This window comes from Diabrotica undecimpunctata, chromosome 5 (genome assembly GCF_040954645.1).
Source record: "Diabrotica undecimpunctata isolate CICGRU chromosome 5, icDiaUnde3, whole genome shotgun sequence".
Lineage (NCBI taxonomy): Eukaryota > Metazoa > Arthropoda > Insecta > Coleoptera > Chrysomelidae > Diabrotica > Diabrotica undecimpunctata.
This window is the reverse complement of record NC_092807.1, coordinates 68,577,775-68,603,486: the sequence shown is the minus strand read 5'-3', so window position 1 is coordinate 68,603,486 and position 25,712 is coordinate 68,577,775. Positions and strand designations below refer to the sequence as shown.

At 31.5% G+C, this 25,712-nt stretch overlaps 1 protein-coding gene and 1 long non-coding RNA gene across 5 annotated transcripts in view; both read left to right on the top strand.

Moving 5' to 3' along the window:
- LOC140441371 (transmembrane protein 209) overlaps positions 1–25,712 on the top strand; it is a 322,551-nt gene that overhangs the window by 13,327 nt on the left and 283,512 nt on the right. The window lies entirely within an intron of this gene.
- On the top strand, positions 14,087–21,722 carry LOC140441372 (uncharacterized). The gene is made up of 3 exons (XR_011950984.1): positions 14,087–14,335; positions 14,752–15,450; positions 21,305–21,722. It is a non-coding gene; the product is annotated as an uncharacterized lncRNA (long non-coding RNA).

Here is a 25,712-nt window from a genome sequence, read left to right as displayed (position 1 = left end):
ATTCATAACTACTGATTTAAACACAATATTATTTTTGTTAAAGTAATTATGCAATCTAGGTATATCCTTTTCTTTGTCAATTATTACTGGTGGTGGTGATTTTGGTTTCTTCTCTTGTTGCTTTATAGCTTTTTCTTCTGTGCTTGGAGAAGGAGGGGTCAGCGAAGTATCCATTTTACGTTTTTTGTTCCTTCTCTCCTTTCTTATCCATCCAGTTTCTTTTTCTAACTCTTCTTCATCGGTGTAATATTCCACCTTTTCTGATTTTGTATTTTTTTCTGAAATTGAATTATTATTGGCTATATGGATAGAATTCAATATGAAAACAAAATTAAAGATCTAATAATAAACGGACCTTATACAAAATTAACAAAGGATCCAACAAAGCCTTTGGAAAACAAAATATATAGAACTTTATTCAAGTTTAAAGATTGTTTACCCAGTTATCAGAGAAGATTAATTACACCTCATTACAGTAAGACCCCTCATTTTTATGGAGTACCGAAAATTCATAAAACGAATATACCACTTAGACCCATTTGTAGTACCATGAATTCTCCTTGTAGTGAACTATCAAAATTTTTATTAAATATTTTAAAACCAATTGCAAATATTGGCAACTAGAACAAGACTAAATATATCAGCTATAATGGAGTTAATAACATTATGTACTGATAATACATACTTTCAACTAAATAATGAATTCTATAAACAAAGTTTTGGACTAGCAATGGGCTCTAGTTTATCTCCATTATTAGCCGATATATTTATGGAAGATTTTGAAACAAATATTATTTCTAAACAAAATTTAAAACCCTCAGTATGGTGGAGGTATGTAGATGATGTATTCTCAATATGGCCTCATGGATCAGAGTTGTTGGACACATTCCTAAATGATATAAACGATAAAGAAGAGACAATAACATTTACCATGGAAAAGGAATATAATAACACATTACCTTTTCTGGATGTTTTAATCTCTAAGAACGATACTGGATACGAAACTTAGGTGTATAGAAAACCAACACACACCAACAGATATTTAAATTTCAAATCAAATCACAATATTAATATTAAAAAGGGAATTATTAAATCCTTATACGATAGAGCCAAAATTACTTGTTCTAACGAAAATTCGTTCTTGAAGGAAAAACATTTGTTAACAACTGTTTTATTAAAAAATGATTATCCTTTATCGTTTATAAATAAGGAATTTTCAACAATCGATCGAATAGAACAAAACAACTTAGAACGAGATCCTACAGCATATGCAAGGAATAATACGAGGAAAATAACAATACCATACATAAAAGGATTATCGGAAAAGCTTAAAAGGATAGGAAATAAATTCAACATTTCAACAACATTCAAAACAACAAACACGTTGAGATCTATTTTGTCCAAAACCAAACCTAACAATGAACAAGAAAGGACAAAGAATTGCATTTATAAAATACCTTGTGAATGCGATCAGTTTTATTTAGGTGAAACATCAAGACCATTAAATGTTAGAATAAGTGAACATCAATCCTATATTAAAAATAGAGAATTTGATAGATCTCAAATCTGTAAACACGCATGGGATAATGAACATAGGGTTCAATGGAATGATTCAAATATAGTCCTAAAAGAAACGGATGGTAAAAAGAGAAAAATCAAAGAAGCGGCTCTAATTATGCTAAATGGGACCAATTGTGTCGCGAATTCCTCGGCAGAATGTAGTAGGATCTGGTTACCCATATTGAAAGAGGAAGTTATTAAAAGAAAAATACCAGTATTGGTAAGTCAGTAACATATAGAGAATACATCATTTATGTTTTTTAAATAACAAACATATAAAATCGGAATTTGGTGTTTATTGAAGGTAAACTAAATGCACGATCAAATACTTACCATGTCGGGATAGTATTATGAGGTTTTTTTCCTGGTTTTTCCCTCATAATTTACTATGGAATCACTAACAGGAGAATTTTACTGTCATCATGGCGTGTATTTGTCTTTTTAAAGACGAATTACATGTTATAATCTTTTCTGACGGATATTCTCAAGTTGATTTCATGTAATCGAATGAACTATCTTATAAGTAAAGTCGTCCCAGGAACGCAACTCAACAATATTGGCAATATCATTTTAAAGTCGTCTACTTTAAAATGTATAAGGTATGTCTGAATTGTCAATATAGATGAGTCAGATAAAATTAAATTATTAGAAGAATTTTTCACTAAGTAACAAAAAACAAAATTTGTTTAATTTACTAATGTTTGTATTTTGAGAACGATTTCCGAAGTGGAAATTGAAACGTCAATAAACGTATTTTAACCTTTAATTGTGGCTTATTCCCATTTAAATATAAATTAATTTAAAATGCCACAAGAAAATAGCTTCAGAACAATTTCAATGGAGCGGCTAGAGAGAAATCCAAATTGCTGGTCGATAAAACAGCCTTTTAAAATTGCTGACAAATAGTCACAGGCAAGGCTCACAAAAACTTTGGGAATACAACTTAGAATGCTAATAGGCCAATAATTGTTCACTTGAGAATTATCTCCAGATTTTAGTATTGGGGTAATAAAGCTAGTTTTCCAGTTGACCGGGAACATCTTTGTCTTTAATGTTAGGTTAAAAATGTTGAAAAGTGGTCTAGAAAGTAAAAAGCTAGAGTGTTTAAGATAAGAAGGTGGAAGACCATATGGACCTGGCCCCTTGTTGCTTTCCAAAATGGAAAGTTTTTCATATATTGACGAAATAGAAATGCTAAATTGTGATAGGTTGATGTCTCCTGTTAAAAAGGTTTCATCCTGCAAATCAAAATCTTTATCACTATAAGTTTTGGAAAAGTATTCAGCAAATAAATTGATAATCTCCATGCCAGAAGAGCCAGAAATATTATTATAGTGCATAACAGACGGAATATTATTCCTGTTTTTTTACTGTTAACAAATTTCCAGAAATTTTTAACATTATCTTTCAAAGAGGATTCAGTTAGAGCAACATAATCAAGATAGCATTGTTCTTTCAGTTGTTTACAGTTAGCATGTAATAAAGAAACCTCATTATAATCAGCAAGTAATTGAGATTTTAGATATTTTTTTATGCATTTTCTTTTTTTTTTTATTAATGTTTTTTTAAGCTCTTAAGAAAACCAGACAGGAAACTTCTTTGCTGAATACTTTTTCAGGGGAACAAAAATATCAATTGCAAGGTAAATAACATCATAAAACATGTTGATCATATCATCAAGATTTTATCTTTAAACAAATCATCCCGGTTAAATTATTGAAACCTCATTATAATCAGCAAGTAATTGAGATTTTAGATATTTTTTATGCATTTTCTTTTTTTTTTTGATTAATGTTTTTTAAGCTCTGGAGAAAACCAGACAGGAAACTTTTTTGCTGAATACTTTTTCAGGGGAACAAAAATATCATTTAATATACTATATATATATATATATATATATATATATATATATATATATATATATATATATATATATATATATATATATCAAATAAAGACTTTTATCTTTAAACAAATCATCCCGGTTAAATTATGAAAGAAAGTTACTTCCCGTATTTGTTACTTCCCGTACACTCATTGAGCGAAAGTCTCTATAAAAAGCATCTCCAATCAATTCTGACTCATTGAAATATTGAGATTCACATTTAAACCCAACTGAGAGTGGAGGATGATGGATTTTTAGCACTGTTTACTTGATAGAGATTATGAAAGGAACATAAAAATGAGAGGAATTGAATGGAATCGACTTCATTTGGTAAGGTCCCTGGTAATGGAATAGCCACAGAAGACAATCCATCAATGGACCACTTACAATTGGGAAGATTAAAATGTCCCAGGATACATAACTTATATTCTGGATACTTTTCAGCTAAACTATCTACATTTTCTGCAAATTCAACAGACTTCTCAATGATACTACAGTGTGGAAAGTAGGCAGTTGTAAAGATAAACTTGTCGATGTGGCCAATCTCAATCTTGACAAAAAGATCTTCGATATTTTGAGTCGCTGACAAACGAACACTGTTTATCCTCCACTCTTTTGAAGGTACTTGTTTCTGAGGATCTATCTCTTCTATATATGTTGTAGTCAAACATTTGCAGTTCGGCGCTCTTTATGTCATCTGTTAACCATGTTTCATTAAAAACTAAAATATCATATTGTGAATAAGAAGTATTTTCAAACAGTAGCTGAAGTTTTGTATGTAACCCTCTGACATTCTGAAAATACACCAGCGCTTTTGAAGTCTCGACTGAGGAGGCTTTGAACCTGGTAGATCTGTTTAATTTTTTCGTATTAACGTTGGAATACCATTAACATATTTCAAAATGAGATCGGATTCGCCCTTACACTGTCTTTCTTTTAACTCATTTTTTAGTGCATTGACCTCAGCTCGTTGTTCAGTAGTTAAATCAGCTTCCAGGAATACTTTTAAACCTCTATCCAACTCCCTCTTTTTTCTCAATATCAACCGAACCATTTCAGGTGACTCTAGAGTTAGTGGCAGTGATTGACCAATTTTTATTTCGTTTACCAATTCTAGTCGAACTGACTATTTTTATATCAGAACCAGTTAAGCCCGACAGCATTTCCTTAGTTTTAGATGGGTCATCTTCCTTACTATCTTGAGGCATATTATAGATCATAAGATTGTAAGATTCTTTTGTCTCTCAGACACTTCATACAAAACACTGCCGTGCACCAATGTGGAACTGTAATTATTGTCGTTTTTTTGTATTTGATGTAGAGGTGGTATTTTTTATGAAGGTAAGATCCTTCTTAATGTCTTCAAATGAGGTACTTAGTAAAACTAGTTTTCAAACTCTTGACTTCATCGGTTATCTCACGAATCTGTTTTTTTAAACTCCATTTTTTGACAGTTTGCAATTTTGATTTCACTTAGTGTATCTTCTAATACTTTTACACTGTTGTTTAGTGTAACTGCCTTTTTGATTCCTGGCACGCAGTCACCACACAAATATGGCATAATTCGGCTGGCCAGAAGTATACACCTTATCTCTGTCGAGCTAAGAAGCTCTGCAGCTTCAACTGCAGTTTTTGCATAAAACATTTTTGCAAATGTTACAAGGGTAACCAAAAACTTCCCCTGTACCTTTGTTAGGTTCTTTAAAAACACAGTTCTTGGAACATTTGTCACATGTTCATGCCATTTTTTAAGGTTATGTCAACAAATATTCAACAGAATGTAAACCCTTTAATAAAGATAGTAAGTCACGTCACTGGTAGATGGTAATTACTTATCTATCACTATCCATTTGTCCTAATTGCTTCAAGTTTTTGTTTGAAAGAGAAAAACTAAAGTTATAAACCTATCATTGCAGTTATTGCTATTTACAAACAAACAAATTGTTTTTTCAAAAAAGAAATATGATCTTCATATATCTTTTACTAATTATGCATATCTTGATATAACTATAAATTAATTGTTAATATTTAGGTACTTGTAAAACAACAGTTTTTGAGAGCAATTGCTAATGACATCCTTCGAGGTTGATTGATTTTAAATTACTTTCTCTACTAGTTATGTAAGACACTGGCCAACTTCCTTGGATCCAAGTAGTGTGGTATTGTAAAATTAAAATGGCGTTGGTATCGAAAACGAGAAGTAAACAAAAAGAAAATGGCCTGAAAGGGAGAGTGTTAGATTCGTGGAGTTTTACGAAGCTGAGGAAGCATTATGGAATGTACGGATTAAGGAATATAAAAATAAGGATGCTAGAAGTGCGGCATTTTTTCTTTTTTATTCCTTTTTTTCTGGATTTCAAGATCATGTATCAACATATCAGCAACCACTAGAACACCTTCCACAATCACTTCCGCCATCTTTACAATGGTTATTTGACATTCAAGTCGTTTAACCGTGGCAACAACCTTGGTACAAGTACACTTGTTCAAGTCTACTTGGTCCAAGTTGGAATCCAAGCATTCTTGAATCGTGTCAACCCGCCTTTATTGATAGGCATATGAATTGCACAAGGCGCTCTAGTCAGATTTCTGAAATGCCTGCTGTTTAACATGAAAATTAATACTGTAATAGCTGTTGAAAATAAGATGCCTAATTTATAGTATATCATTTATTTTTACAAAAATATAATTTAAGTGAATTTTTTAGAATTGTAACGAGATTAAATAAAACGAGCGGTTCGAATTTATATAAATATATTTATTTATTTATAAGTTTACAGTTCGGTATTCTCTTATCAATTAAACTCTACTCCTAACATCGTTACATACATATACCAAAAGTATTATGTTCGAGAATATTCTGGAGTAGTCCCACCTCTAATTCGTCTCATCGAAACCGCATCGAAAGACGGGCGCTATTGAAATGCCAATTCTTGCGTTTTCTAGATTCATCCTTCTAAGAATTATGACGTATCGGAGATGGGCTATTTCGTTACACTGCTCCACTCTTAGATCTGAGCGTCCCGATCAGCAACTCCAGATGTAGGCCCAGGATGGCGGAATTTACAGAGCTCTCCAGCTCTGCATGAACCCCTCAAGAAGAAATAACAGTCTACAGACTTTGAAGGACACGATTTCTTCGGGTTAATACAACACACAGTAATTTGTACGCCGGTTTCTCGGAAGATCACTTCAAGCATGCTTCTGACAATCCTCCAGTCCAGATTTTCTAGTGCATGGCCTATCTTGGGTAAGACCAAATTCTTGATGTCATAATTGCACACGATTTTTTTCAAATTATTTAGAGCACGCCATATATCCTCGTAGCTTGTTGAAGGGTTCGTGCTTCTTCTGTTTCATTTGAGCCAGTATATGGTGCAAGACGATTTATGTGAACTACTTTTGGTTTACCTTTCGGCAACTTCTTAATTCGGTATATTACGTCATTTATTCTCTTTTTAATTTCATACGGACCTTCCCATTGTCTTTGCAGTTTTGGCGACAAGCCTCGACGACGTTGTGGATTATAAAGCCAAACAAGATCACCTACCTCATAGCTTTCATTCTTGCATCGAGAATCATATTGATCTTTCATTCTGTCACTGGCTAACTGGATGCGTTATCGGGCAAGTTCATGAATGTTGTTCATTCTTAACTTCAGGCGGTCGACATAATCTTCGCTTGCAACATGTTCTTCGGAAGGTCTGCAGCCAAACTCTAGATCGCAGGGCAAACGAACTTCACGACCTAACATCAGGCAGGTTGGAGTCTGGCCTGTAGTTTTATTCACGGCCGAGCGGTAGGCCATTAGGAATAAATGAATGTGCTGGTCCCAATCTCTTTGATGTTCTGATACAACTTTGGACAGGTGTTTCCCATTGTTCGGTTCATCCTCTCGACCATTCCATCTGATTGAGGATGCAGGGGTGTCGTTCTGGTCTTATTGGCACCAATCAATTTACAAACGTTTTGGGAAAAGGTTGACTCGAAGTTTCGCCCTTGGTTGGAGTGGATCTCTAAAGGAACACCAAATCGGCTGAAGAATTCTTTAACAAGTACCTCTGCAACGGTAGCAGCTTCTTGATTTGGTATCGCGTAGGCCTCAGTCCATTTCGTAAAATAATCCATAGCTACCAGGATATATTTATTTCCATCATTCGTCTCTGGAAGTGGACCTGCAATGTCGATTGCTACTCTTTCCATGCAAATTTTCTCTTTTTACCAACTGGACCATTACTGGTTGCACACAGTTCACATTTCCGGCACCATCTTCTTGCATCATCTTTACAGTTCACCCAATAGAACCGTTCTCGAACCTTTTCCAAAGTCTTCGTAATACCAAAGTGTCCACCTGATGCATCGTCATGCAACTGACGCAATACTTCTGACACTTTACTTTTAGGTACAATATATATATATATATATATATATATATATATATATATATATATATATACCAAAAGTATTATGTTCGAGAATATTCTGGAGTAGTCCCACCTCTAATTCGTCTCATCGAAACCGCATCGAAAGACGGGCGCTATTGAAATGCCAATTCTTGCGTTTTCTAGATTCATCCTTCTAAGAATTATGACGTATCGGAGATGGGCTATTTCGTTACAGAATGTATATAAGTTGTAAACTGTATACAGTGATTGATGAGTGTCTTACCACTCGGCTTTTTAACGTAAGAGATAGAAAACACAGTTACCTTGTGAAATAAAAAGAGACGAAACTCGTAGAGGTGAGAAATAATCGGAAAAACCTATAATTTATATTCCATTACATTACCACTATCGATAGTCTCACACCTTTAGACGTTAGATTCGAGCTAAATCACCTCGGTCATAATTATTATGAGTAACGTCGAAAGTGTGACGTATTTCCATTTTTTAATTTCGCATAAAGTAAAAACTGATTTACCACAATAAAGCAAAAATGGGAATAAAATAATTTAATTAATAGTGATTATTTAATCTAAAGTTTTAAATTATTAACCAAGAATATTTTCTTATATGATTTGAGGAGTTTCATACACTCTTGTCACGGAATAATTATAAATCCTTCGTGGATTAGTGGTAAGAATTCGATATTGCGATACAGACATCGCAGACGATTAGAGTTCAAAACCCACATGTGGGTTTTTTTTTAATAATTTGAAATTATGCAAAGATCGTTTTGCTTTGAATCACTAAACAAAACTAAACAAAAACTAAAAACAAAAAATCTTATTGACAAAACAGTATCGTCGTACTTTCGAAAATAAAGTAAAAACTTTTAAAGAATGTTTAAATAAGTAAAAATTCTACAAAAATAAAAAAATATCCGTGGCCACTAATCAATCGATTAGGAAAAGTCGCACTGAGATATTCACTGACGATGCGAGAATTATGTGCAGGACAACCATCGTGTTGAAATCATATGGAATCGAAAGGTATTGATAAATTACAAAGGGCTGGGACAATTTCATTTTGCAGAAGTATTTCCGCTGTCAACATACCGTCTATAAAAAATGGACCATTGACATGATTCCCTATTATGCCTCCCCAAACATTTACTTTTCGAAGACGCTGGGTACGAGCGACATAAATCTGACGAGGATTTCCTCGAGATCAATACCTAGCATTGATTGAATTGTGACGGCCATGCAATGAAAACGTACATTCATCGGTGAACAAAACGTTCTCTAAAAAATGTTCATCTTGATGTGACATTTCCATTGCAGTTTGACAAAATTCTAAACGTCTATATTGATCCCCGGGGAATTGTTCGTTGGATTTATGAAGTTTATAGGGACGGTATCGATATCTTTACAAAATTTCACCTACTCTAAATCTTGGAATTCCACATTGTTCTCCGAGACGAGGTGTTGATTGGGTAGGATTTTGCTCAATACTTGCACAAATCAAAGTGTCCCTTAGTTCCAAATCTGGATTTACCTCCCTTCGTCTGAGAACTCCTCTTGGATCGAACACGGATCCATAAGTAAAAAAATTACGTATAATAGACTGAATTGTTGATCGTGCTGGAGCCGGCCTATTTGGAAACATATTTACAAATTGTTGTCTAATCATGTCTGATAATCCATACACATGCCAGACAACAATTTGCACTTTTTCCTCGACCGTTAAAATCCTTTTCACGAATTGTTTTTTCAATAAAAAGTTTCTGTTTACCGTAAAAAACACTTCTCGATGTGTTATTATTTGATAACTTGAAGGCTTGATGATTTGGTTAGCTATAAAGCAGATAGCTGTTCGCGCGCATCCATTCCAATGCCGTCAATTGTTTTGAAAATCATTACCTGTACAGAGGAATTGATATTAACACTGAGAATTTAGTGATGGATTTGACATTAAACAGTCTTCAATGGATTATTTTCCATTCACAACTGAAGACTGTAAAACTGGAATTGAATTTGAAATATTTCGTATTTCTATTTTATAACATTGGAATAAGAATAAATTGTAAATAATGAGTTTTTCGAAAACTTGTTACCTAATATGTATCATATTTTCTATTATTTTTGATTGAGTAAAACAAAAATTTTACCCTTGGTGTGAATTGAACCCCAGTATTCTTCTCAATAGACAACGTCTCTAACTATTACGCCAACTTCACATACAAAAATTGTTTTCGGACTGATCATTCCTATTTAGTTTAGTCAAATATTTCAGTTGAGTTATTTTTATTATTAAATAAACTTAAAGATTTATAATTTAAAATCGCTACTAATTAATGTTTTTTACTATAATACATATATCTTAATATATTTAATCATTTATTCTAACATCAGAAATTATTAAAATAAAATATTTTCGAGGTCATCCGTATAATTATGACTGAAGTCAAATAGACACGTCTAATAACTAGCCTTATCTCGTACTATCTCACAACTTAATCTGTCTTCTATCCTTTCCGCTATTTTGCCGGGTGGTAAGACACTCATCACTGTATAGTTCTTTACATATTAAATTTTCATAGATTTGTGTTTTACAGAAAGCACTTGACACAAAAAAGGACTCACAATTATCACACTTTTCATATTTTCATAGCAAACTGTACACCTTCTTCTTGCTGATTCCATTATTTTCAGGCAACAAGTTTTTAACACCTCTTGCTAGTCTTGAGGGATATCTGTTTAAAATAGTTTTCGAGTTACCTCTTCTCTGAAGGCAGTAATTTGTATATTATTTTTACTTATAGATTTATTCAAAATAAGTGCATTTCTCATGCTGAACCAGTGAGAAGCTCAACCGCTAGCTTATGGTTGATTTCAGGTGATCTGAAATGTCAATTAATACTTTACAATCATTATAATCAGTCACGGTTGTGGTTTTTCTATGAGCTTGTTATTTTTACTCTGAATTTCCACTTTTATTTAAACCCTATTCACATTGCAAATTCCCAACATAAAGAGCCTGACATACACGTGTTCTCACAGTATTCGGTTTATCATTCGCTGATAGGCTATTAAATATGATTTAGCGCCTTTAGCGAGCATGATTGTCATTTTACAGGCCCAAACTTCTCAGTCTATTTATATTCAAATTGTAGTGTGTTGATTTATATATTTTATTATATTAAAGTTAATAAATTTTATGTTTTGTAACGTTATTTTTGACATGTTTTATAGTGTGTAGTAAACTTTTAGTATCCAAAAACAAAGTATTTATTCATCAAAATTAAAAATAGCTTGTGGTAATCACTTGGGTAATGGTAAAAGAAACCAATAATTTATTTTACTTATGTTTTGAAAAGTTGTATTTTCTTTTCGTGTGGCTGAGATAAAAATATATAGGTTCTGAAGACTCAATGTTAAAAGTGCAACTGTTAGCTGTTGATAAGATGGCAAAGAGCCAAAACAAAATAGTTTTAAGGCTGCCTACATACCATTGTGAGCTCAACACAATTAAACTCATCTGGACAAAAATGAAAAATTATGTAGCAGCCAAAAATAATACCTTTAAGACCGTTCCTCGCGATTCTGGGCATAGCTAAATTAAAATGTAAAATTTTATATCAAATAACGCAAAAACTATGGCAGATATTGAGATGATTCTTTTTTTATATGAAAGGTCTTAAACAGTTTTAGTGCACTATTTGGTTGTAAATTAATAAATTGTTTAAACAATATTTTTTTTTAAATATTGTTGGTTAAAATAACCGTAAAAATTTTTTTTTAAATAGGGCACTACAGAATTTGACCCACTTTCCGAATCTTTTTTTTTAAGATAAAATGTAACACAAAGCAGCTATTTGGTATAAACTTTTTAAAAAATCTCAAAGTTCTGCTAAATGTAACTCTCTTTCGGTCAGCACAGGCTGTCCTTGTCGATAGCTTCTGGATTCTCGCCGACAGGTAGGTAAGAAGTATACATCCTCTCGGGGGAGGGTAATAAATAATGTTGAATAACATTATTAGCGCTTATTCCGACTTTTGATAAACCAGTGTGTTTATTGTTTTTAAAATGGGTAGTTCACGAAGACGTTTGTGTTCCGGACGAAAAAGTCTACGACGATTGAGGACATTTTATATAAATAAGCAGTAAGTACCTATAATTTGATTAAATTTTTATATGAATAGAAATATTTTCTGTTGATTTGTGACATTTTCCTTCTAAATGTTTACTGTTTTTATAATAATACTATTGCTTCAGTATTTGCTTATATAATAATAATAATTTTTATTATGTAGAAACAGCGTAGAATTTTGGTCAATCAGCCAGTACATTTTTTGTATTTCAATCAGAATTATTATTTTCTTTTCTTCTTTACATGAGCTCAAAGTAATACCCAAATATTTTGCAGTATTTGAATATGGAATTTGATTATTTATATTTATTGGAACATGTATTTATTTTGAACGTTTTTTTTTTAGTAAAGTTTACATAATATATGAAGTTTGTTTCGTCACTTGCTTATCCAGTCATATTAGTCCAGGGTAATAAGGATTTTCTCGTGACACTCAATAATCCAGGTAGCTGACAACTTTTTTAGTTATTGTAGACCTATAAAAAGAAAACCTACCTGTTTCCTGCCTAAAGTTCGGACCCGTTTTTTAATGATTAACAATTTAATGCAAAAAAACGCGATTTTTTGCACTCCATTAGAAAGCTAAATACTTGACATAAAATAACAAAATTTTATTTTTTAGAATATTGACAAAGCTTTAAAATGCCGATTTTTGAATTGAAAAGTCAATTTGTTGGTTCGCAAACTGCAAAATAGGTGACAATTGATATTTGTTAAAAACTTTTAGTAAACTTAAACTTTAAACTTTAGAGTTCCGCTCAAAGTTGGGTATTGGGGTACTTACCAAACCCTCAAAATTTGGGACCGATATATTAATTAGTTTAAAAGTTATTGTATTTGTTTATCGCAGAGACCTTTTTTTTACAATAACATAAGACAGAAAATAAAAAAGATAGATAATGCTGTGAGTGACAATGAAAGCAAAAGACTTATACTATCAATACGTATTAAAAAAAGATAAAACATGAGTCAAAAATCCTGATGCCAAATTTTTGAAATTATGTAGTTTATAAACATTTAAAATTACTTTAAAAACATTGTCCTCAGAAAAAAATCATTTTTTACATTTGAAAAGCTAGTATTTTCACCCGAATTTTCAAATAAAAAATTTGGCCTAGGTTAATTTGGGACAAAGTTGGCCATGTTTTTTTGTTAATTCACAGCTAATTTGATTATAATAATTAAGGAACCTCATTGACGCCATGTTAAAGAATGGGATTTGTATTTTTTGTTAAAAAATTTACACAAACATTGTACTTTTACAGGACCCTCTACGAATTTTCAAAAATGTAGTTCAAATGGTGACTAGGAAGAACCTACAAATCCATGAAGTTTAAATACCGAACAAACAATTTCAAACTAATAAAATTTTCTATATCTCCGGATCTACTCAATGGATTTTGATCATTCTTTTTTTAATTTGTATGTAATTTCTACGTACACTACAAATATGTAATTTGTTTATATATTAATTAATAAATAGTCTAGTTTGTTTAAACAATTAATGAATAATTTTCTTCCAAAAATCTATTTTTATACTAGTATCATTAATAATCATAGAAAAAATCGCGTTTTACATTAAATTGATAATAATTAAAAAACGGCTCCAAATTCAAGGCAGGAAACAAGTAGGTTTTCTTCCTATAGGTCTGAAATAACTAAAAAAGTTGTCAGCGACCTGCATTATTGAGTGTCACGAACATGGTCTATTTTTGCTTATTTTCCTGACACTAAAGACACTTATTTGTGGTAGCCCTGCTGTAATTTCTTTCAGTTCCGTGTATGTATCTTCCTGTTTAATTCTGAAATATCTTTCCAAGATGCAGGATCAATTATTTGAGAGTATCGTTTTGGTAAATATAGTCTTAGTTTATAGTTATGGCGTCTTTGCCATACTTTATTATATACTGAGTCACATCCTAAATTGTCCACCATATTATACTTCATGATCCATGTTTCACATCCATATTTCTATACATCAAATTTCTATATATTTTTTAATTGTAATGGTAATTTATATATGGAAATACCAAGCTGGAATTTCCATGTATCCCTAACAATATCTTTCTACTCTCTACAAAGATTTAAGCGGAGTTTTGTCGTGGAAATACCAAATTATATTGTCGAAATAAAATAGGGTAATCAAATTTCTACATTTCTGAGAAAGGCCGATCCATTTCCTGCTATTCTCTTTGCTATTTCTATTGTTGACAAACAAATTTGTTCCATTTGCATTTGTTGAAATGAAAAACTCCAAAAAGTAATAGAATTATAATTTTTTAGGGAAGTCAATCTTAATTATGTGGATGAAATTTCGAACACGGCACTTGAAAGTAAAGTTTATCCTTCAACGAGTGCGTAAGTGAACCATTTTCTCATTATTTAATAATTAATTTGGAATATAGTGGAGTAAATGTAGATCGAAAACTTGAATTGTTTCGGAAAAATTCAAACAAGCTTATATTTTTCTAAAACTTTTTTTGTTAGTTTATAAATATGTTCATCATTGTAAAGGGTTTTTTGTGTAAAATTATTTTTCAACAGTTAAGTCAGTTTTTTTTCTAAAATTTATACTTTCGTAGGTATTTCAAAAAACAACTATTTTCGCAGTTAATTTGTTTAATAAAAATGAAGCACCCACTTTTGGAGAACTTTTTGGTATGTTGTTTATTAAACATGTCTTAATGAAATTACAAAAAGTTCTATCTTGTTTGAATTCTTTCCGTAAGCAAAAAACCATTGAATCTCTTAATAACAAAATTGCTTTTTTGTAGGCATGGCCAAGTGGATTCTGGAATTCGAACAGAAGGCGTTTCTAAAGAGTTTCAGATTCTTGAAAAATCAGGACAAATAGAAACTTTGTAAAAGAAATATATTTTCGGCAGAGTTGGAGTATAAACATTTTATTTTTAGGTCATCTTCTAAAATTTGTGGAAGAAGAATTGTAGACGTCTGTCATTTTTCCAAAGCTCTGCTAAGTTTTTCACACTGTGGACTATTTTCTTGTGATGGTAGCACAGTAGAGCTGTTAAAAGAAACCAGAAAGGGATTGGATTCAACTTTTTTATTTCAATGTAATATCTGCAAATCGACTGTGGAAGTTTCAACGGATGATCCACATTCGTAACAGACTCCAAACAATACTGCTGCTGTAACTGCAGTGATATTGGTTGAGTTAGAATATTCGAATTTAAAAGAATGGTGTTCGACCCTTAATATGCCAGTGATGTCAGAGAGCATCTACAAAAAAGCAGAAGAGAAGCTCATGGACAGTTTCTATAATACAGCCATGTAGTTGATGTTAGCTGCTGGAAAAGAAGTAGAAAGTCTGGCACGAGAATGGGGTGAAGTTGATCCAGAAGACAACAAAGCTGTTATTAGTGTAATAGCTGATGGTGCATGGGCAAGAAGATCAAATAAATCTGTATTTTCGGCCAATTCGGGTGTGGCTTGTATTATCGGAAAAAGAACTGGTAAGCTATTGTACTTAGGCGTAAAAAACAAGTATTGTTGTCTGTGTGCGTCAAAAAATCCCATTACTCCACACGTATGTTACAAAAATTATAACGGTACTTCGACTGCGATAGAAAGTGCAATTGTTGTAGAAGGTTTTAAACAGAGCATACAAATGCACAACTTAAAATATAAATATGTTATTGCTGATGGCGACAGCAGTACATACAAAAAAATGTGTGAAGCCAAGCCGTACGGCAATAACTTTTTTATTGAGAAAATCGAGTGCAAAAACCATTTGTTACGCAATTTTGTCAATCGATTAAGAGAACAGTCTTCAAAAAAACACAGTTCTGCGGGAAACGCTATTTCTTTACTATTAAGATCTGTCACTGGAAAACAATTCCAGTGACAATCTAAAAATACTTGGTTTACAACAAGATGTTGAAAACACTGCGTATCACGTGTTCGGCGATCACAAAAATTGTGCCGCTTATTTTTGTAAAAAACAAAATTTGGACCAGAAAATTAATTACATTCCTGAAATGCAAGAGTGTGGTTTGTTGTCCGATATTATATCATTAAGCAATAGGCTCAAATATCATGCAACAAGTTTGATAAAAAGCGCCACCAATAATAACGCCGAAACCTTCAGTTCTGTTATAGCAAAATTTGTTGAAGGTTAACGTGTAAATCACACCAAGGGAGGTGGATATCGGTTAAGGTGTTTGGCGGCAGCAGTCTCATATAATTCACGGGGAAATTATTTAAATAATATATTGCAAAATATAAGCAAAAGTCCAACTGGTTATTACCAAAATTTATTTGCTAAAAAAAATAAAAAATGGGTCCAACCTTAGATTAAAGAAATCATAGATATAACGTTCAGGCAAGAAACAGATGCGCAAAGCCTGCCAAATATTTCACGTTAGGACAAATGGGTGGGAGGAGTGACAGGTACGTATTCAGGACAATTTTGGAGTAATGGTGATTTAATTATTAAATAATTTATTTAAAACAATAACTAAAACTAATATGAGTTAATTTAAAGTAATGTATTCGGAAGTTTTGCAGATATTAGTGATTATATATATATATATATATATATATATATATATATATATATATATATTATATGTCAATGGTGAAGTTAATTGGGTTAGCAGCTGAAATGAAAGCCAAAGTGTGCTCTTTACAAAGAGTTCGTTATATTTCGTTAAATTTCTTTAACATCTTCAGACGAAAAGCTATTTGAGGTTTGGAGGCCATGATGGTATACAAAAAAAAACCATGTTTAAAATTTTAGTGAATAAAAAACACATCGAGTTATTGGTATATGTAGTGCAATTGAAGGCTTAATTCCCCATACAAATTAAGTGCATACTTTCCTGTGAGTCAGTACAATAAAATTCTTTAAAAACATTCTGTCCTATATCCGGGGCTATTCTACGCGAACGAAACATTGGTGGTATTAGCAACCAGAAAATAGTGTCAATTTATTATACAGTATCCTCTTACTGACAGTCTTATCTAATAAATTTTTATTATAATGGTGTATTCTTAATGTTGGTGTATGTTAACACAATCATTTTAACTAAATTAGTAACATGTGACGTTAAAAAGTTTTGTTCGGAGAAATGGATCTTGTTATTCTCAAAAAGCTTTTATTTAAAAGATTATACAATACTTGGTTATTTACAACACTTACATGTATGTATGTTATTACCTCTTTTTTATATTCAGAAACATCTATACAAAATATAATTTCAGACAGATTATTGGTCTCGTTCAATGCGTCATCAAATTCATCAACCATTCTCTCCTTGCTACATGATTTATTGATTATTTCACAAGGCTTCATAATTGAAATCATTTCCAAAGGAATACAATTGCCCATAAATGAATCTCTTAATTCAAGATGCAGCATCATTTTTTTATACGCGCTTTTAAATTGTCTAACTGTTGGGTTATTGTTGTGACCCCATCGATCTAATCAAACCAAAGAATAATTCGACATGATCTTGACTCTTGTATGTAGGAATTTATGCTAACAATTTTGTTTGAACTAATTCTTTATATAAATATATATAAACTTTTGATGCAAAACCAAAAACCAATAATACCCATTTTTCTTCTACTTTTACTACCAGTTTTCATATCTATAAATGTAAGTGATTCCAAATAATCTGAGGTTTCCTTTAAGAAGTTTTCAATAGAAATGTAATTTTCTTCATTAATAGGTTGCTTGTATCCCTTTTGGCAAATAGTTCTAGAATTAAATATATCAAATAATTTATTAATAACTCGGATAAATTTAACAGTTGCTTCGGAGTTTTTAAATGTTTCTATTTGTAATCTTTGATTTAAAAATTCAATAGCATCAGCTACAGAATCGCTAAGTAGTTGTGTTGCTAATCTTACTTTCATTTTTTGATTTTTATATGTTACGTGCTCTTTTCTCAATTTATTAGCTAAATGAACACCCTTCTCTTGTTGAATTTCATTAAGTTTTACTACATAATTCCATTTTATAACTTCACCGTTGTCATCACGTAAAAATAATTTATCTCCTAAGGTATTGCGTAAAAGTTTAACCATATGGCAAGGATAAAAAAATATACCAATTTCACGACCTGATGTAGGATCTAAAAAGGTAGATTCAAATTTGTTATGTCGAAAAATACATCCCAATTCTTTAGAAGTAATAAATTCTTCTTTGAACGCCTGTTAGACTGTCAGTTAAAAAATATCCTAGCGGTAGCTTCCACGAGTCATTAATACTAACTAACATGAAAACAAATGCGTCTTTAGCAACTAAATTGCATTCAGTTTCAACGTCAACTCCAAAATCAACGTAGCCGTAATGTTTATTTCCATCCCACTGTATCTGTCGACGAATGGCCATCTCATCTATAGTTAAACTACACACAATCGTATGCTCTGATTTGTCAGCCTTTACTTTAAGTAATTCGGAATTCTTCGGCAGTAAATCTGCGTTCCCATTTAAGTTTTGGTAACATCTAGAAATTGTTTTTGGGTGTGGAAGTGCTGAGTTGAAAGTATCACGGACAAAACTGTAGGCTTTTGGGGAATAAAAATTTAACGTAAGTGCAAACGTTTTAAGGTCAGTTCCATATTTGCCTTGATTAAAATTTGCTTTTGAAAAATTCTTGATTTGGTCCAATTTGGCTTAAAATTTCTAAACTTCATCTGACACTTTTCCTTTCAAACTATTGATTATTATATATTAACCTTGCAACCCTCTTCTTGTAATGCTGAAGACTTACTCTAAGCTGTTTTATAGTTTTATTGGCTTTTTCTAAACGACCTTTCATTTTTCTTTTTCTTGGTGTAGTTTCCTACGACAATTATGAATAATTTAGATAGGTACTTACACACCACATAAATTCTAATTAACAAATGCTTTTTGCGTAAAATTAAAAAAAATATTTTTATTTTACAACTTTAATACCCTGTATATTCTATTTATTTTTAAGTAGTAAAAACTACTTGTTCTTTTTTTGATTTAGGTGAACTTGTTGGCGTTGTTTGTGTAATGTTAGAACTTCCACTAGGTTTTTGTGCGTTTAATAAGAGTTTCTGAAAAAATTTTATATTATAACAAATGTTACAAAATTCAGTAAGTTCAACTTAGTCAGTTAGCTAGACCGGTTAGCATAAAATTTACCTGTTTTTTAGGTTCCGGTGGTATGGATATGTAGATATTTCTTCATTATGTTCTTCACGACATTGCAGTATTTTTAAAATTGGTTGATTCTAAAAATATATAATAGTTTAAAGACTTCAATAAGTTATATTGCATGCATATGGATTTAAAATTTATTTATTGTAGGTACCTTAGTGGGTACAGCATTTTTCTTTAGATACATTTTAAACGGCGATTTTTCTCTGTCCAACGAATCTTCAGTAAAATGCAAATTACACATACGAGGGATTTTTGGTAGTTCTTTTCCCTCTATATGGAAAACAATATCCATGCCTCTCGTATTTCTTTAGATGCAGGGAAACTAAAACGAGTTACATTAACTAACTATTGATAGCAACTACCTCACCGAAAATTACAAAAAAAAATAGTATCTATATAAGAAGGATGTAATGGTTTTTATAATTGATAATTACTTTAATTTATGTCACTTTCAAATAAACCGCAGAAGTATCAAAATGATGACGTTAAGCGAATTAAATATCACCACTCATTAATCTGAGATCACCACTCAAAACAAATTGCAGTTTTTAAAATTTAAAAGTCCGGTTCTGAAGTACAGCGTCGAACACTTCCCCTCGATATAATATGGCTACTAATGATACAATATTACAAATAGAACATTTTAAACTTACCTAAATAGGTTAACTGACTTTTTGGTCTTTCACACAATTTGCAGTTGAATGATAAATACAGTTCTTAATTATACACCGTGGCATTTTATAAAAAAAAGACTAACACAGCCGAAAACTGAATACACAAAATCACACAATTTAACGTAAAAAATTTAAAATAGTGAACAAGTCGTTGCCGGCGAACCGTGCTGGAGGGGTATACTCTTTCTGCTATTTTGATTGGCAGGACAAAGGAGTGGAGATTAAGGGGAATCGGACAGGCAGCGCACTTGTCGATGTTATATCTACGTTTCGTAATCTAAGGGTCCAACAAACAAAAAGACAAAAAAAATATATTAAAAAAAAAAACAAAGTAATAATCAACCTGATAAAGACTATGGCCTAAATGCAGAAGAGTTAGTTCAGTTGTCAGATGAAGACTTCGAAGCAAAAAACTGAATTTAAAAAAAAATTCAAAAAAATATCTCAGAAAGAACAGAGATTTTTAATAATACAACGACTCAAAATAACAGTGCTGCATGGTTTATTGAACGTCAACAACGATTAACGTCCAGCAATTTCGGAAAAATATGTAAATTGCGAGACAAAACAGACAGAACTAAAACAGTGGAAGCAATATTGAATCCAACGTTTTGTGGAAATAGATTTACGGAATTGCGAACGAACCTAAAGCAAAAATATGTTAGAACCATTTTAAATATAAATATTGAACTATCAGGCCTTTTCATACATGATGAATATCCCTTTCTTGCAGCTAGTCCTGATGGTTTAATAGGTGACTCAGGCGTAGTCGAAATCAAATGTCCATATAAAGCAAGAGAACTAACGCCTGAAGAAGCTATTGAACAAAAAAAACTTCAGTTTTGCCTTATTGATGGTCAATTGCATTTGAAACGAACTGATTCCTATTACTATCAAGTGCAAGGACAGTTATTTATATCTAATAGAGAATACTGTTACTTTGCAATATGGGCCCCAACAGGTATTTTATTCGAAAAGATTTATAAAGATGTAAAACTGTGGGAAAATATGCTACCAAAATTGCAAGATTTTTATTATAATTTTTATCTGAAACAGCTTCTAAAGAAGCATTACACATAATTCTATTATGTGAATTTGATAGTAATATGCGTGATTTCTCTTTAAAATATATCTATTATCTTTCACTTCCATATACTTTAGTATTTTCTTCTCTATTGCATCTTTAGGCCATAAATCTTTGCTGAAATTGGACATTTAATTTGGACAATAATATTACCTATGAGTCGATCAGGTGTTGCAGCTAAAAAACGATATTCCTGATGAACAAACATTCCTGATGGGCAAATATCTAACGCAAGCATTTCGCTTAATTTTTGTACTGCAATGGATTGTTTTTCTATTCCATAGGCTGTGAATTTATTTCCTTTATAAGCATTGGAAATAATGTCTTTGTCAACCTAATGGACGTAAATCCTTTCATTTTAATTTCATGAATATTTTTATTCGCCACATCTCAACATTTTCCATTTCCAGAATATTTATCATCAAACTGTAATCTACGTTAAAAGCTAATTTGTCAGTAAAAAAAGTAATAAAAAAAAACAAAAGAAAATATAAGACATAAAAAACGAATTCAGCAATACTGTGACCTCAAAATATCTTGTTATACATTATTTTGTAATAAAATTTTATAAAAGTTTGTCTTCGATTTGATTGTTATGATTTACAGGACGATTATTTGTTACCTGTATGTACCTTTGCTAATTTGTGAATTAATTATTCAATAAATAATATTACTCTGGTATACTCGTATTATTCTAATTACCCCATAACCGCACTGAATAGAAGACCGCCCGCTCGCTTTATTGTATAGACCCAAGACTTTTCACCACAGGAGGTGGGTGTCCCGGTTGTAAGTAGGTATAAAGCTCAACTCTAGTACAAGATTTCGTTTAGAATATTCTTCGTGAATGGATTTTGTTTTCGTAAGGAAAGATATTTTTAAAATAGAGATTCCACTGAATTTAACCGTTAGGATTTTCGAGGATAAGCCTTAAATGTGTAGGCATAAAAAATATTTATGATAATAAATAATATTACTTCAACTAAAAAGTCGAGTCAAAAATGTGGAAGTTGGACAACATAATAGAGATCAATATCAAACCAATAATAATCGAGATGAAGAAAGCAGCACATGCATCTTCTCAGACTCTGAATAATTTAAATGGTATATTTTTATGTTTTGAAAAACTTATCGAGCCCTTTCAGGAAAAACATCGTAACCAGCAAAAGTGTAATTTTACAGGAGGATTTTTTTTAATTAATATCCGTTCCAATCAGTATTGAAAGTTAAATATTTTATATTATATTATTTGGTAGTGTGCTTTACAAATGACAAGAGTAATTGTATGTTTTATTTTTGTAATAGTACTGCTACTTACGATGTTTGGTTTTTCAAATTTTTGTGCTTAAGTGTCACTTACGCTATTTGTCGAGATGGTTACGATGTTTCGTGTGTTCAAATTTAAAGCATTCACATTGCTTAAGATTTATTTAAATATTTTTAAAAATCATTTGATACACCTAAGTATGATAATGTTTGGTTTTCACATGCAATTATTTACGGTTGGGAATATGTAATTGAATAGACTGTAGGTGTACTGTGCTAAGGATCAAGACATCTCTTTTATCTTTCCACTTTGTAACGATTTGAAAAATTCTGTAGGTCTTACTTCGAGTATTTCAAAATCTTTTAACTTGAATTAATTTTATTTTAATACTATTGTCCTACAATATATAAAGTTGAGATATTCTATGACTTGTAATTATTTATTCGAAGGAATGATTTTTATAAACATCTCAAAGTCTGTTTATGGGAGCACTTTCGTTCTCAGGTAAATATAAGTTAAGAGTTAACAACAAATATAAGTTAAGAGTTAAGATAATAAACAAAGTTAAGAGTGTTTGTATTGTTTGGTCCAAGTTAAAATCTTATTTAGTCGCTACAAACAATTACCGGTTTCCAAACTACGTTTTAGTTATTATATCTGATTGGATGATAGCTATCACACGCCACTAATCTGCCATAATTTGTAATTCTTTCGATAGACAGCTGACTTGGAAGATCACATTGTTACTCTATACTAGACTTTTGTGTAAAGTAGTTGTACAGTGTGTCTTCATCTCAGTCCACCAGAAGGAAAAAGAATACATAACACCTTTGTCTATTTCACAAATATTCCTCCCGGTGGAACTTTGGCATTTCAAAATTAGGATATATGAAACTTTGAAATTTCAATAATTTTTGAAAATAATGAATGCATAACTTAATAGAGATGCATATATTTCACGTTACCTCTTGTTAAAGTTTTGGATCCAGAGACCACAAAGACATTCCTGTTATTTCTGACAGAGACAATAATGTACCATCGAGAAAAGTACCTCATTTTATTTTGTTGAAAATCATCAGCATCATAGAAGAATTTAACAAAATTCAATTATATTATTTTTTTTATAGTCTTAACCCGGTATAATTATTTTAACATCATGTTTACTTTATAAGAAAATATGAAATCTCAATTTATAAAAGTAGGTCAGAAAGTATTATTGAGGAAAAAATCATTTAAGGTAGTTGTTTGTTTTCATTTGATTGAGAGTAGATTCAAAGTATTTTCAGAATTTGTTATACAGAAAATTGTTTATACTCATAATTTTGGTAATGTTGAGCTTGTAAGTATAAATAAATATTTAATTATTATTATATGCATATTACAACATCTATATTTTGACATATATGTATGTGTGTATGTATATATATATATGTATATATATATATATATATATATATATATACCATTTTTATTATTTCGTTAAAATCTTGGTTTCTTCCTATCTTTTCTTCTTTTTTTCAATTTTTTAGAAGCTATAAAAGAAAAAAATAGGTGGCGCCCTTTTGGCAATAAGATTGTCATTTGTTTCTTTGTTATGTTCATTTAATATTTTTGGTTTAGCTTTATTAGCTATTATCTTTTATTCTTTTCTTTGCGATATTCCCCAATTTTACTTTAGTTTGTGTAACAAAGTAAGTATCCAAAGAACCACGCCCACATCTCTTCTGATTTTGAGTAACGCGGCCTCGTTCCTTTTGTGTGCCCCAAACATCTCCAGCGTTTATGCTGCTAAACTAAAATGACGCCCAACGTGTTGGCATGACCTTTGTTTGCTACACTAATTTGGCGCCCTGTCAACGTGGGGCCTGCTCTTAGTTTGTTACACCTTCATGTCACCCAAATAGGAGGCCTCCCACATTTTTAGCTCCCAAACATTAGGGTTTTGATCTTTCATAGTTATTTCCATGTATTTCCCTTTTTCATATGTATTTCTAAAATTTTTAATATTTTTACTTGTATCTCTGGCCTGTAATCTTTGCCAGTCAAACTTCGTTCAATTGTTACTTACGATTTTCAAACAGCTAACTGCTGAGTTTTTTTCGTTTGACTTCTATTGTGATATAGTTCATTAGGTTATAATATGTTTCATATTCTGAATGCTTGCGACAAAGATTTATTTTCCGAATAAGAAAATATCTTCAATATTCATTTTGTTTTACAGACCGTAGTGATTTTCTTGTTTATTAGTAGGAAAAACGAATGATAAAATCATGCCATCCTTTTGTGTGCCCCAAACATCTCCAGCGTTTATGCTGCTAAACTAAAATGACGCCCAACGTGTTGGCATGACCTTTGTTTGCTACACTAAATTGGCGCCCTGTCAACGTGGGGCATGATCTTAGTTTGTTACACCTTTATGTCACCCAAATAGGAGGCCTTTTGTTACACATTTTTAGCTCTCAAACATTAGGGGTTTGATCTTTCATAGTTATTTCCATGTATTTCCCTTTTTCATATGTATTTCTAAAATTTTTAATATTTTTACTTGTATCTCTGACCTGTAATCTTTGCCAGTCAAACTTCGTTCAATTTTTGACTTACGATTTTCAAACAGCTCACTGCTGAGTTTTTTTCGTTTGACTTCTATTGTGATATAGTTCATTAGGTTATATGTTTCATATTCTGAATGCTTGCGACAAAGTTTTATTTTCCGAATAAGAAAATATCTTCAATATTTATTTTGTTTTACAGACCGTAGTGATTTTCTTGTTTATTAGTAGGAAAAACGAATGATAAAATCATGCCGAACTTTTTGAGTACAGAGTGTGGTAATATTATGATTTTTCTGTCTTGTTAATTTTGTTTTTTTTTTGTGGTTTCAGATGTTCTAGTAGGTGTATGTTTTCGGTGCTGGAACAATTTTTTTGTGGTTTTTATTTTTGTTTTCTTAAGATGCTCTGTGAGACATACAGAAACGTCACCTGTAGTCTTGTATCTTGGGATATTTTTATTTTGAGTAGATTTTTGAGACCATATTTATGGTCTCTTAATACAGTTTATTAGACCATATTTTCGGGTTAAGCCTTTTTTATTAACTTTGTCCATGATCTGGTATAAGCGGAGATTAAAGTAACTTACTGTTGTATATTTTGGCGCTTTGTTTTATGCGGAGGTGAAAGTACCTGCCACTGCATATTGTGAGTTTGTGTTGTCTGTCGACAGTTAGACCACGTTATTTTAACATCTTAGATAGTTCTGATACTGTGTTAATTGACCCACTAAGAATTCAAAGTCTTTTGTATTTTTATTTTGACTCTTTTGGAGTTTTGCTAAAGAATAGTGAACATTTGTTTGTGATTTGTTTAACAACCATCTTGTATTTAATTATCATGCGTAAATTGATGAGATTTATTTCTTAATGGTTCCTTTTTTCCTTTCCAAACTGTGCTTTGATCGTATTAGTTGTCACAATAGGATCGGCTAGGGCGATGAGTTTTGGATTCGTCCGCCAGGTAACCTGTTGAACTCCTAAGGTAAATAAGCGTTCGCTA